General features: G+C 32.6%; 1 non-coding gene across 1 annotated transcript; it reads left to right on the top strand.

Annotated features, from left to right (window-relative positions):
- The first annotated feature begins 14813 nt into the window (after nucleotides 1–14813).
- On the top strand, nucleotides 14814–14946 carry LOC116561279. Its single transcript, XR_004273371.1, has one exon. It is a non-coding gene; the product is annotated as a U8 small nucleolar RNA (small nucleolar RNA).
- The last annotated feature ends 240 nt before the right edge of the window (nucleotides 14947–15186 follow it).

Below are 15186 nucleotides of genomic sequence, written 5' to 3'. Positions count from 1 at the left end.
TGCTCAAGAAGCTGAAGTGGGAGGATTGCTTGAGCCCAGGAACATGAGGCTGCAGTGAGGAGCTGATATCCTGCCACCATACTGTAGCCTGGGTGACAGAGCAAGACTTTATCACTAAAAAAAAAAAAAAAAGAAAAAGAAAAAGAAAGTAAAAAGTAGAGAAATCTAACAAGCTAGTTTAGCATGTTTGTGTGGGTGTCTTCAGGCAGGACATTACATCATCATATTCTAAGCACAAGCTCTTTCTCCCTAATAGAAATTTTGATGATAGATCTTGAAGCTACATAAGTAGGTAAGGTTCCTCTAAGAAGAATACAAAAAAAAAAAAAAATACATAACACAAACAGCAAATTCATCGGAGTGGTCCATAGATGACAGATAAGGATAAAAATGAGCTTATAAAGATAAGTTTCACAGAGCCCCAGAAAAAGAAAAAAATTCAGGAAAGAAGGCTGAGTAAACAGTGTCAAATGCAAGAGAGATGAAGGGCAAGAGGGAAAACAGGACACTGCCTCTGGCAATGTGACAGATATAGTTATTGCTGACTTCAGCAAGAGCAGTTTCAATATCATATGTAATGCAGACCAACTGTTATATAGATTCATCCTAAAAACAAGTACTGTTCACAACGGAAAGGGTTTTTGTTTGTTTATATGCTTTAAGCTCAGGTTAAAATAAAACAGAACTTGGGTAATATCTTAGGTAAATTACATTATTATTATTATTACTATTATTAGAGAAAGAGTCTCACTGTCGCCCAGGCCGGAGTGCAGTGGCCTTATCTCAGCTCACTGCAACCTCCGCCTCCTGGGTTAGAGCAATTCCCCAGCCTCTTCTTCCCGAGTAGCTGAATTTGCAGGCATGCACCACCATGCCCAGCTAATTTTTGTATTTTTAGTAGAGATGGGATTTCACCATGTTGGCCAAGCTGGTCTGGAACTGCTGACCTCAGGTGATCTGCCTGTCATGGCCTCCCAGAGTGCTGGGATTACAGGCCTGAGCCACTGCTCTTGGTCTAGTTTTTTTTTTTTTAAAGAACTCCAGGTAGATCAATAGCTTTCACAAGACAAGCACACACACAATCCCTTTTATCTGAAATAAAAGGAGTAATTTTATTCCTGCATACAATTTCAGTCGTTTTGTTTTTCGGGCTTAAAAGCATCTTACCTATAATTGAAGCATGAAAAATGTAATAAAGACTCTAATCATAACTGCAAATGAAAACAGAGAGCATTTATATATATGAAGAATAAATTAGAAATATTCACAATAATAAACATAACATTCTTGATTTGTTATTATACCTCTTTACTCTTGAGCATAATTATGGATGATGAACATGTGGAGATAACAGAATCTCTGAGAAGCTGACCAGTCTAAATATGTATGTGTGTATATATATATAGATGGCCAAATTTGGTAGCTAGTTTTATTTATACATTGTCTGTTCACATAGATTAACTTATAGCCCTTATTAAAATCTCTTCTTAATTCTATACACATTTTATTAATTTTAGTTAATTGTTCCTTTTTCTCATCTTTATTTTCCTAAATTAATCAAGTAGCTAATTAACTTTTTCTCTTGTTTGTTAAAATGAACTTTCGTTTTATATCTTTTAATTTCATTTCCAATGTCCTTCCCTTTCCTAGTGTTCATAATCTAATACTTTTCTCTTCCTTCATATTTTTTTCCATCCCTGTTCACCTGTATTAGCTTGCTAGAGCTGCCAAAACAAAATTATGTGGACTGGGTGGCTTAAACAATATAAATTCATTTCTCACATTTTTGGAGGCTGGAAGTCCAAGATCAAAAGGCCAACAGGGTGATTCCTCCTGAGGCCTTTCTTCTTGGCTGCTTTCTCACGTCCTCATGCAGCCTTTTCCCTGTATAAATGAGTTTCTGGTGTCTCTTTTTCTTTTTAGGACATCAGGCCTGTTGGATTAGGACCCCCACCCTTATCACCTCATTTAACTCTAATTACTACCTTACAGTTTCTATCTCCACATAAATATAATGGCTTCAAGTTATGCACTTTGGGGTACACAATTTATATAACATCTTATATATTCTATCTGTGAGATCTTCACAATATTTTTACTTCTGCTATCTCTTACCCTGACTCTGGGCTAAACTTTGAAATACTTTAATTATCCACCTACCCTTATTTCACTTTTGAGGAAACGGCTTAATACTTTAAGGCATTTTAATATCTTTTTGTTTATGAATTCCTTTTATTTCAAGAACACTTCTTAGCCTTTAATTTTCGCAAAGTCAGTTCAGTTACATTTACATATTTATATCTGCAAGGTTCATTGCTCAATACGCCTACTTTCACTTCAATTGCCCATGTAAAGGCCTTTGTTTTTTCTTGTTTAAATTGTTTATTAAAGTACCCTTTTTGGTTGGTGTAGATGGGCAATAGATTAATTGAAACCGATTATCTGAGCAAATGTCTTCTACCCTAACGAGTGAATAATGATGTATATCGGTTAATAATTCTCCCACTGATGTTTTATTCTCTGGGTGATCTCTACATGTCAGTCTACTGTGTTCTGTCTTCTAGTGTGGCAAGATGACAAACTCAATGCTTTTTTTTTTTAATGGCTAACTTTATTTCTGTTTGCAACCTTGTTTACAAAGTTTCTTTTTGTATAACAATATATATTTGCATTGTCAATGAGCAATTTGGGGAATTTCATTCCATTTGGCCTCCATGACATTTATTCATGTCTCAGCAATAACTGTTCTTTTCTTTAGATAATCTTCTAAAATTCTGAAAAGTTATAAACATTTTTAAGTTTTATAAAACATTGTGTTTATCTGGTGTTTTTGTTAGGTTGGTTTGCATATTAATCTCCTTAAGGGCTCTTGCTATTTTTCCACAATAACAACTCCCAATAGATCTATTTACTTAAAGCCCTTTTCTGATTGGTGTGTTCAATATTCTCTAGGTCGCTACTGAATGCCTTTTCTGTATCTGCTCATTGGGGTTTAGTTTCCGTGGCTACTGTTCTTAAGGTGCAGAACTTCACAGAGTGATTCAAGGCTCGGTTGACTTGACTCCTAGGATAGCATTATAGCTGGAAGGAATTCTTCAGTGCCTACTAAATCACCAGGAGACTTCTTTGCTCCATGCTCTCCTCCCACCTTTCCAGCTGCAGGAAGTGAGATCACCCATCACATTTTTTTTGTCAAATACCCAGGCTTTTGGGAATCAGGGGAGGAAAGAGTACATCTAAAGAAGCCACAGCTGACCTTCCTAAAGTGTGCAAGATCTCTCTGGTCCTCTCCAGGAGGATTTATTACTCTCTAATCCTAGTTCCATCAGTCTTCTACCCTGTTCTCCAGTCTCTCGTCAGGATCAGAGGGGAAAGTATCCTGCAGCAGCTCTCTTGGTTACATTCCCCAGATTTGACCTGACTACTGAAGAGACAAGAGTGGGGGATAGCTAAATGAGAATTTGGGAAGGAAGTGCAGGTAGGACATATTTAGATTGCCAGTTTCTAAAATGCCTATGCCTTTTGAAAAATCTAACTTTTACTATATGTTATTAGGATATTTTGAAATTAGATTATTCGTGTTTATTTGTTTATGCTTCATTGTATGCATTATTATTTCACAAGGAAAACACTGCATGTTAAATGATATTCTAGATATTTGATATTACAAAAAGTAATATTATTTTTACACGTGTGGCCAAATGCCCACCAAATACCTGCTAACATGACTTGATAGAACCTTAATGAAGGTTCTCTCTCCTTTTCCTAGGCCACTGAACTTTGTCCCATCTTTAAGCTTGAGCACTGAAAGGTAGAACAATGCCCTATTCACAGCCTCTGCTGAGAATCAGCTGACTGCAGAAAAGCATTTATCTTCAGTTCCTCTGTCATGCCCCCTGCTACCTGACCCCTCCATATGCAGTTCTTTTCCGTCTTGTTCTTACTTACCTCGGTAAAAGGGGTTAAGTCCTTTTCTCCTTTATTTGGAGACACTTTGGGATATTATGGTTACGGCATTCTCCTTTTGTAATAATCTTTTACATGGTGTCTTAGCTTATTTAAGTCTAGACTTCTTTTTATTTTAATATATTAAAATTGTTTATATGCTGAATTGACGTTGAATAAAGTTAGGAGAAACACTTTTGATGAAATAAATGATGGTTGTGTTGAAGAGGCATTATTACACGGAAATCTTTATTTTAAAAAGATGAATTTTAGAATGTAAACTAGCATTTTAATGTTGACAAAAAGCAGCTAAATAATTCAACTAACTATTATTGAGTATCTACAGTGAGACAGAAAATGTATTTTATGCTTCCAAATACTTTATCACCTTCAGGCTTCCCATTAACTTTTTGAAATCTTAGCCCACTTTCTGTAAGAAGAAAATGAAGCTCAGAGGTACAGTCATAATATGGTTTGACCAAGGTCATACAGCTAGCAGTAATGTGGACAGTTGCCATTTGAATGCAAGTCTAAGGATGACAAGCCAAATGCTGTTTACACATAACAGCTGCAGCACAAAATGCGTATACCAATTGCTTGTAAAAGGGGAGGGGTGAGCTGCTTTGTATAATATTGAAAGTTGAACATTTTCAAAGTCATCTTGGGATCTACAGGCTTAGAGATGTTGTCATTAAAAGAACAAACAAGATACATTAAGGACACTGAGGAAAGTTTTTCTGCACAAACAAAACATGGGCTTACTTACAGATATTGTGCAATTTTTTTCCATTTACTGATGGTATTTAAGAGAACTGAGAATCCTATTTTAAACATATGAGGTATTTTGGAAGTTTGCCACAGAATTATTCTTCCTTTACTTGTGAAGACTTTTACTTTATATCTTGCCATTATTAAAAAAAAAAAAAAAAACATTATGAAATATTTCAAAGTATTTTGAAAACTGGTGCTGGTTACATTTGATTCTTACTCAAAACTAATTTGTGTAGAAATAAAGGGACTAAAGAAAACCTTTTGTGTGTATGTTTTCATTGTCTCTTGGTGTTCTTAAGTCTTCTCTACTTTATAAAAGAAGTAATAAATTATTTAGATCTAGCCAATGAAGAGTCAACATTTATCTTGACAAGATTCTAAATAGGTAGTCTTACATTTCAAGGTCATGAGTACTACAGCACAATGAGGCAATTTTCTCCAGTCTGCCTGTGTTAGACTGAGAGTTAACAAACATAGCTAGAATATAGGCCTTGGACTTTGGATCTGTAGCAGTGGTCAAGTCCAGTTCAAAGACAAAAATATGGCTTCACAAAGACCACTAGTCAAGTAGTATATTTAGAATAATAAAATCATCTCTCTATTTCTTTCCTCCTCTTTCATTCTTTTATTAATACTTTATCATTTTTGTTTGTTTTTAGTAACATGCAAATTCTACTTAAAACTTAGTTTTACATATGCAAGCCTTATTTTGAGGAAACATGATATGGAAGTTTTCAAGTGCTAAGGCCAAAATATTTTCATTGGCTGCGTATTTCAATAACTTGATTCTGTGATACATTTAAGTATAATATTATTTAGTCTTAGAGACTCTCTGTCCTAAGAGGATTCAATTGTTTTCAAATTTCTACCCATTTACCATTTCATTGTGTCTTATTCATGTTTTTATTTTATTTCAGTTTTAACATTTTCCTTGAATCATGTTAGAAGGCATCCTTTAAACTTTTCAGCAATTTCTTACGTCATAGAACAACCAAGGTAATTCATTCATTCACTCAATACATTTTTATTAAGAATTTACTATGTAATAAGAACTGTCATACCCACCAGAAATTAAATAGTGCGTGTGTGTGAGGGGGAAGACATTTTACCTATTTTCTTGAAAATTATAATCTCTTAAGAGAAAAAGACAAGAAATGAACAACAAATATGTAACATACTAGCAGCTATAATGAATACTTTGCTGAAAAATATGCAGGAGACAGAGATACCATGCTCAGGTGGCAGCGAGGAAACAGAATTATTTTAGCTAAGGTAGTTTGGAAAAGCATCTTCAATGGGAACATATTTGAGCACAGACCTAAAGTGACAGAGATGAAAAAAACAAAGAAAGAAACAAATGCATTCTAGACAGAGGGAACAGAAAGTGGGAAGGTTCTGAGGTGGAAATGTCTTTTGTCTAATCAATGAATATCAGCCAGAGTGGCAAATGCTACAGCAAAGTGAGAAATGGAAAGAATAATGTTTGCTTAAGTAGATAAGTATACCATATTAGATCCTTTGGTTAGAATTATACTGATTTTAAGCCTATGATCAATGAGAAACATGAACAGACTACAGAAAAGTCATGACACTTAGTGAATATAAGCCAGAGTGCTACTGAAATACAGAAATATCATGTGTAAGATAAAAAACCTGTGTAAATGTAAGATGTTGAACCAAAGTCACAAGCATTTAAGATGATTTCGCATACTAAATTCACATACTAAGTCCAAGGTTGAGAGTCCGTGTCTGGTAAGGGCCAGTAAGAACTCTCTGCAGAATCTTGAGGTGGCACAGGACATCGCAAAGCAAGGGGGCTGAGCATACTGGCTCAGGTCTCCCTCTTCTTATAAAGCCACCAATGCCCCACACTATGACTTCATCTAATCCTAGTTACCTCCCAAAGATCCAAGCTCTCAAATACCATAGTTAGAGTTCCTACTCTCTTAACACTATTAACACAGGGATTAAGTTTTAACATGAGCTTCAGACAGGACAAATATTCAAGCCACAGAAAAATCCAATATTGGTAATTTAATTAATATTTTCTCCTCTAATAGACTCATGAGTAAATTCACACGTGTATTTTAACCTATCATTTTATTCACTACCCAGTGCTCACAGAATAGTAGCCAAATAAATCTGTGCATTTGAATCTGGACTCTGCAGAGTCTAACTTCCCATGTCACTCTGTCAATAATTCATATAGTTTAAGCCTCTTCCATTTTTTTCTGTTTCATGACACAGCATTAGGACCTCACATAGATGTCTAAGTACTGGTTTAAACAGACTTGCTTTGGACTTATGTAAGAGAGAAATCATATAATTTTACCACAAAACCAAGATTCCAAACCTGTTCTATTACTACCAAGTGAATCTAAAATGACTGAAAATACAAAAATAAAAATCCCAAATCACTTTGAGATGGAAAAGACATAATAGAGAAACTTTGAGGTTGCAGAGATCAAGCAGAAATTCTGGCAGTCCTTTAAAGTGTTTATACCACCAAAAAAAAAAAAAAAAAAAAGGGAAAATAGTGAATGGCTGACTAATCCACGGTTAAAGACTAAAAATTATCTTCTATTGTGAAAGATTTTCCTCTAATATTTAGCAATAGAACTCCCCAAGTTTTAGCCAAGCCCATGACCACCCACTTAGAAATTGTATTTCCCAGCACCTTTGCAAACCCATTTGGTTATATGATTCAATTCCTACCAGTAGAACACTAGCAATGTATACAGTGACTGTTAACCTTAAAGTAATTAGAAAGGTAATTCCTTCTCTCTTTTCATCTTCCCAAAACTGCAATACTATAGAATATACTATTGATATAGATTCTAATCTTAACTATGAAGACGATGGAATAGATACATAACCTAGCCAAAGATAGAACTAACTTGGGTATTTAGGTGACCCTGCAGAGCAGAACTACCTGTAAGTTTATATACATGTACCTTCTCAATATCCCTGGCCAGGTAAGCAGAAAGGAAATAAAACATTAACTTGATAAAGACTTAAAGTTTGGAGTTTCAGTATAGTAGTTAAGATTACAGAGGCACTTTAAGCATTACAGAGGTGTTTTGTCTGATAAAGAGCAAACACAAGAGCAGAATACCAGCTTCCAATATTTATTTATTTTAAGCTGGTTGGGCATGAAATGCCAAAATGTGCACAAAAAGTGTCAAGTCCAGAATATATTTTTCAAAATAAGGGAAAGTTAACATATTTAATACTTGGCTTCAACTGACTCAAACAATTTGCAATACCTCAGCTCAGTCAAAAGTTGCAAAGTAACACCTCAATTAAGTGTTAGGGCCATTCTAACATGTCAGAAGACCTGGGTTCGGGAAGAGATAAAGGAGCAGCAACAGTCTTTACACTTTTTTCAGACATTTACTTCAAATAGGGAGACCTTGGGAAGCAGAAGGAACGCTATGGCAATGGTACTTGCTATAATAATTTAAACTGAAAATGTGTGGATTAGCTGTCTCCCTCCAAATATTCATGTATTGTAGTCCTAAACCTCCAATGTGACCGTATTGAGATATTGGGCCTCTGAGGGGCTTGCGGTAATCAGGGTTAGGTAAAGTCATGCGAATGGGGTTCTCTTGATAAGATTAGCAGCTTTGTAAAAAGAAACGATCTCTCCGCCATATGACAAGATAGTGAAAATGTGGCTAACACTTCTCAGGAAGTGGGCCCTCATCAGGAACTAAATTGACATGCACTTTGGTCTTGAACTTGCCAGACTCGAGAAATAAATGTCTTTTTAAAATACCCAGTCAAGGGTATTTTGTTATAGCAGTTAGAGTAGACTAACACAGTAAACCAATGCTCAGACAAAATGCAACAGTTATATATTCATTTTTAAGTCAATTTAAAGAAATTACATAACTGCTATGACATCCAAGGCTTGAAGTATCCAGATCTTGGAAGAAAGGAATTTCTTTGAGGTGAATCTAATTATTTTGTGTATAGCTTTTTTTTTTTTTTTTTTTTTTTTTTCAGGAATTTATTGCCAGCAGACTGCACTAAAAGAAATACTTTTAAAAGTCTCTGGGTGGAAGGATGGGCTGAGCAACCAAGTGAAGGTTGATGTCAAGGTAACCATGACATAAGAGATCAAGATCTTCACATTTCCTCCCTCCCCAAAATGATCTCAATCTGAAAAAGAATGGAGGTAATTAGAGGTAATACTGTACACAGCAATTTTCACCTTGAGGTTTTTGCTGAATTCTGAATTCTAGTCAAGCAGGGCAAGAGGCAAAGAAATCAAGAAAACAACAAACACTGAAATATTGAACAATTTTTGTCTGTCTCATAATATTAAGAAAGAAAACTGTAGTTTAGGATTCACCAAGAATCAAGGGTGCTAGTATACACTCCAAGTTTGCAGCTAATGTTATTAGAGTGCTCTGCCACAGGAATTATTGTTAACAAGAGATAATATCAGGTTTTCAAAGGTGAAATCCCACTGGAGTTGGCTTAGACTGTAATTTGGGATAGTCTCCCCTGTATAGTTCTTTGATGAAGGACAAAGTAAATATCCTCTGACAGTAAATCAAATAAGTCATAGTCTCTACAGTTTGACATAAACAATGTTGAAATATTATTATTAAAATTGTCATATCAACAAAAATGGCAAAAACGAAAAGGGAAAACTTGCTTATAGACACAAACTCAGAGGTGACATATTTTTAGACTAATTGGTAATAAATTTTTTAAAACATTTAAAAAATGAAGGCAATAATAAGTAATATGTAGAATTTTATCAGGGAACAAAGACTATAAGAATTGAAGGGAGATTCTGAAATGTTTTTTCAAAAAGGAAAATTTACAATGGATGTATTCAATAACAGATTGGACATAGCAGAAGACATATTAAATTAACTAAATAGAAGAGTAGAAAATGATTCAGCCAAGAAACAAAAATTTTAAAAGAACCACCTTTCCATGTATGTACCTATGCAACAATCCTGCATAATCTGCACATGCACCCCCAGAACCTAAAGTACAATTTTAAAAAGGATTATACATAGGTTATTAAACACATGGTACTTGATTTATATTATTAAATATATATAATATTGGAGTCCCAGAAGAGGAAGAGAATGAAACAGAGAAGCAACCTTCTGAATAAGTTAAAGATAATAATCTTCTAAATATAAAGGCAAACATCAAAGTACAATCTCATGAAAATCAGGCAAGATAAACACAGAGAGAGACACAGCTAGTCATAATGTACAAAAAGCTTCTGATAATCAAAAGACATATAGGAAATTATAAAAGCAGCCAAATAAAAGAGATACAGTTGCTCTCTGGTATTCATGGGAGATTGGTTCCAGGACCTCCCAGACATAGCAACATCTATGGATACTCAAATTCCTGACATAAAATAAAATAGTATTTGCATATCCCCTTTGCACATCATCCCATATACTTTAAATCACCTCTACATTGATTATAACACTTAATACAATGCAAATGCTATGTAAATAGTTGTTATATTAATTCATGTAGGAAATGAAAAAAGAAAATAAAGTGTGTATGTGTTCAGTACAGATGCAATTTTTTTTGTAATTTTTTTCATTTGCAGGTGATTGGATTCATGAATATAGAACCCACAGATACAGAAGACAAACTGTATGTCATTTTTAAAGATGAAATAATAAAATTGACACTTTATTTCTCAAATAATTACATAAAGGAAAAGAAAATAAATGGTAACTTTAAAGTGATGAAGAAAATGACTAGCAAACCTAGAAATTATACTTCCATCAAAAATATCATTTAAAAGTTAAGACATTTCAAGACTAAGGAAAACAAACAAAAATTGTTTCCAGCGGATTGTACCTAAATAATTACTTTAAAAAAAGTTCTTCTGGCGGAGAACGTAATTCCAGACCAAAGTAACAGTATGCAGTAAAAAGTGAAGAATAACAAAAGGGTGATTTTGTAGGTAAATATTAATAAACAGCTATTGTAGAAAACAAGAACATTAATACATATAGGTTTTTAAAATGTAGAACCGTAAATGCATGACAACAAAACAAAAAGAAATAGGAGGGAGAAATTGATTTAATGAGTTCTAATATATTGTTATCCTGGGAAGCAAAGTATTCAATTGTATTAACCTTAATGATTCAACAATGCATTCATTACTCTAGCAGTAATGAAATGTGTATCTCTGTAGCTAGTAGAATGACAAAACAGGATACTGAAAAACACTAATTAGTAAAAGTAAGACTAAAAGAGAAAAGAAAACAACATACAACTGTTGGATCAAGTGGAAAACAAATAGAAAAATTCTAAGTACAAACCCCACTACAGCATTGCATTTTCTAAATATAAATAAACAGTATACTGGTTTAAAATTCAGTGTGAGAAAATAAAACTACTATTGATTTCTCAGTGCTCCTGTGCTCAGTTTTGATTGGGAGTTGATGTTAAAATTAAATTCTATGAAATTAATTTAACCAAACTATTGAATAAGTTTTTCATTGATTTAGTTTTTCCAATTGATGCTATTGATAAATCTAATATCATAATGATTCTTGGCCCCTTGAATTCTATAATTGTGCAAGAACATGTCTCATGATAGTCATTAAAAATTGGCATAAAATATCAACCTGCAGACCAATTTCCTTTCCTTCCAGAGATTTTTATTTCTTTGGTAATTGTTCACAACTTGTATTCTTTCTGTAAATCTTATGATTTATTTTAGGGTAACAAATTGAGACCCTGTACTAATAAATCAAAATATTTAAAATTTTTGAAAGCCTTAAATGTATCCCTACCCTTAACATTTCATGTCTGACTGCTATTGAAAAAGAAGTGAAACATAAAATAAAGGTCTTAAATATCAATTATCTCACAGGTGATCAAACATCCTATTTTTCTCCTCTTTCTCAGGCATAAGCATCAACTCTATCCAAATCTAACTAACTTGGTCAACACTTTTGTTTCCATGTTCTCACTCTTACACACTTGTTCCTCCATCAGATAACTTTTGAACTCTATCCCACCTTCCTGATAAGTTTCATATTTGATTTTTATTGAGGTAAAATTCACATAACTTAAAATTAACAATGTTAACAGGAACAAGTTGGTAATCTTTAGTATATTTACAATATTGTGCAGTCAAAATGCCTGTCTAGTTCCAAAACATTTTTATCACAACTCCCCAATATTAATACATACAAATATTCATTCTCCAGCCTCCACTCCCCCACAGCCCCTTCAGTCCCTGGAAACACGCTGCATTCTCTCTGTATGTATTTATTTTAAATACTTTCTATAAATGGAATCACATAATGGTAATAATCATGTAACTATTAAAATGAACTTTCATGTTTGGTTTATTTTACTAAACATATTTTTGACATTTATGTTATAGAAAGCATCAGTCCTTCATTATATTATGGCTGATTATTATTATATTGATATACCACATTTTGTTTGCCCATTTGTTGGTTGATGAACCTGGGTTGTTTCCACCTTATGGCTATTGGGAATAGTGCTGCTGTTAACATCCATGTACAAGTTTTTGTTTGAGTATCTGTTTATAATTTTTCTGGTAAACAGCACAGAGTAGAATACTGGGTCATATAATATGTTCAAATTTCATTTTTTGAGGTATGGACAAACTTTTTCCTACAATAGCTGAATAAATTTACATTCCCTTTAGCAAGATTTAAGAATGTCTCTTTCTCTATATCTTCACCAATGCTTGTTATTTTCTGTTTTTTGTTTGTTTGTTTATTCTTGTTTTGTGTGTAGTTATAGCCATTCTAATGGATATAAGATGGTATCTTATTGTGGTTTTGATTTGCATTAGTCACTATGGTGACTAACAATGTTGAGTATCTTTTCATGTAGTTCTTGGGCATTTGTATATCTTTTGCTTATCTTAAATTGGATTATTTAATTTTTTGTTGTTGAATGGTGAGAATTATTTATATATTCTGCATATAACACCTTTATCTTATATGTGATTTGCAAATATTAACTCCCATTTTATAGGTTGTATTTTAACTTTCTTGAAAATGCCTTTGAAACAGAAAAGTGTTTCATTTTAATGGAGTTGAATTTAACTGTTTGTTTTACATTTTGTTGCTTGCATTTTTGTCATATCTAAGAATCAACTGCCAAATTCAATGTCATAAAGTTGTAATAATTTTCTTCTGAAAGCTTTATAGTTTTGGGTCTTATATTTAGGTTATTGGATTTAGTTAACTTTTACAAATAGTGTAAGATAGGAGTCCAACTTCAATCTTTTACTTGGGGATACCCAGTGATCTCAGTAGCATTTGTTGAAGACAACTTCCTTTCCACATTGTGTATTCTTTCCAATCCTGTCAGAGATCAGATCAAAACAAATGTTTATCAACAGATAAATAGATTTAAAATATGATGAATCCATACAATGCTCATAGTAACTAGAACAGCATCTACCACACAATTGTCACTAAGTAATTGTCAATTTCTCTTTCTCTCCTTTCTCTTTTCGTGTATTAGTCGGTCAATGTTAAAATTATGCATTAAAGAAGATTGACAGTTATGTCATACTATATTTTCTTTCAATTTTGTGTGAAGTTAAATGTAGTGGATTTATATGTCTTTCCACATTAAGAAGCAGATAATCTATTATTAGATGTCACCGTCATATAAGTACCTATTATTTATTTTTCATGGAATACTAAATCTTGTTCAAGCTAAGTATTTGTCTAAACACTTTTAATTCATGTGACTATATAATTATATTTCTATTCTGAAAAGCTATAAAGGAAATTTATAAATCACCTGTTGACTCATGTGACAGAATGACAAAAGTATCATTTTGGCTTTTTATGAAACATTTTTTCTTACTGTAGTTTGCAATTATTGAGAAAAAACTATATGAAACAAATGAATATATTATTGTTATAAACAAGGACACTGTCATAGAAACTGACTACAATGCAAATTAAATTATTAAAGAAAATCATCTTCAACCTCCTCACCATCACCTAACATTTATGTTGTGCCTATTATACATGATACACTTTTCAAGTCCTTCATATTTATTGTTATTCAATTCTCTCAGAATTTTTATATTATTTTTCTTTTATAGATGAAAAACATGAGGCACAAAAAGCTTTTAAAAACTTGCCAACATTACAGAACTTATAAATGTTAGAACTTAACAATTTAACTCAAACAGCCTTACTTCATTATTGTGTTTGTAATCACTTGACTAACATGTATTTTTCAATTTGTGTCATTAAGTTAATACATTATACTGATTCTTGAGTGGAATAAAATTTAAATGAGTATTTTTCTAAACTTGGTACTAATTTTATATTAAAATATTCTTTCATTTTTATAAATACATGCATTTCTATATTGTGTGAATTACTAATTGTTTTTGAACAAAATTGTCAGAGAGGAAATTGTTCTTATATTTTCTAAGGAATAGCCTTAACGGCAGTTTTTTTTCCTACTCAAGTGTCATTTCAGGAATAACCTAGATAATGACATTAAAGAAAAAGCAAAACATAGAATTTGCTCTTAAGTACTAACAAGTTTAATATGTGAATAAAATATTATAAAATATTATATTCCAGTGGTAATTAAAATGACATACCATTAAAAGTGCTATCTTCAAGTGAGATTTTTATATTTCTGTTTTTTGTTGTATTTTGTGTTTATTTTTCCAATAGCAAATGAATGATAAAGTGTCCTGCTCGTGACAGTTGCATTCGCTTTATGTTATGCGGATTTCAACATCAAATATTTAAAGAGTGAAAAAAAGTGATAATTTTTAAGAGTAGATTACAAAAACCAAATTTGCTAAAGGTTAAATGGTGCTAACAAAGAAAATATTAACTAAAAAAAAAATGACATTTTTAAACCTGTCCTAGATTTGCACTTTGCAAATTTATACATTGATTTCTAAAACCAATGTATAAATTGGTTTTTATATTTTATGTAAATAAAAGGGCTATTTTATTTACATAAAATAAAGCAAACTATTACCATTAATATTTCTAAATCCTACTTTGATATGGAAAGTGGTTATATAGAGACTGGATATTATACTTAAATATCACCAGGTATTGTCAGTTGGGATAATCCTTACCTGTTCCTCTTTTTGGAGGGCAAATTAGAACATGATTGGGATTCACATGATACATGGTTAACATCTCTGAGTAAGCAGGACTTTCAGCACCTTGATTGCTCCTATCTGATTTTTCCTGAAAAAAAAAATTACCAAGCATGATAAAGAGGTGATCACTTATATGGTTACTTTTAAATTTCCGTTTATTTATTTAATCTAGTAGCAAAGTCAATATGAAAACTCTTGAAATTCTCCATTTGGTAATAAGTGATATAAAATGTTTCTCTGTCTTAAACTACAGGTTCTAAATACTTCTTTGATGTGAGTTCCACTACCCCATCTAAGCAGAGAAATTTGAGAAAAATACTTTG

Source organism: Sapajus apella, unplaced genomic scaffold, assembly GCF_009761245.1.
Source record: "Sapajus apella isolate SASKATOON/1434 unplaced genomic scaffold, GSC_monkey_1.0 scaffold28, whole genome shotgun sequence".
NCBI classification, from domain to species: domain Eukaryota; kingdom Metazoa; phylum Chordata; class Mammalia; order Primates; family Cebidae; genus Sapajus; species Sapajus apella.
The sequence above is the reverse complement of the archived record's forward strand: the minus strand, read 5'-3'. Positions and strand labels throughout refer to the sequence as shown.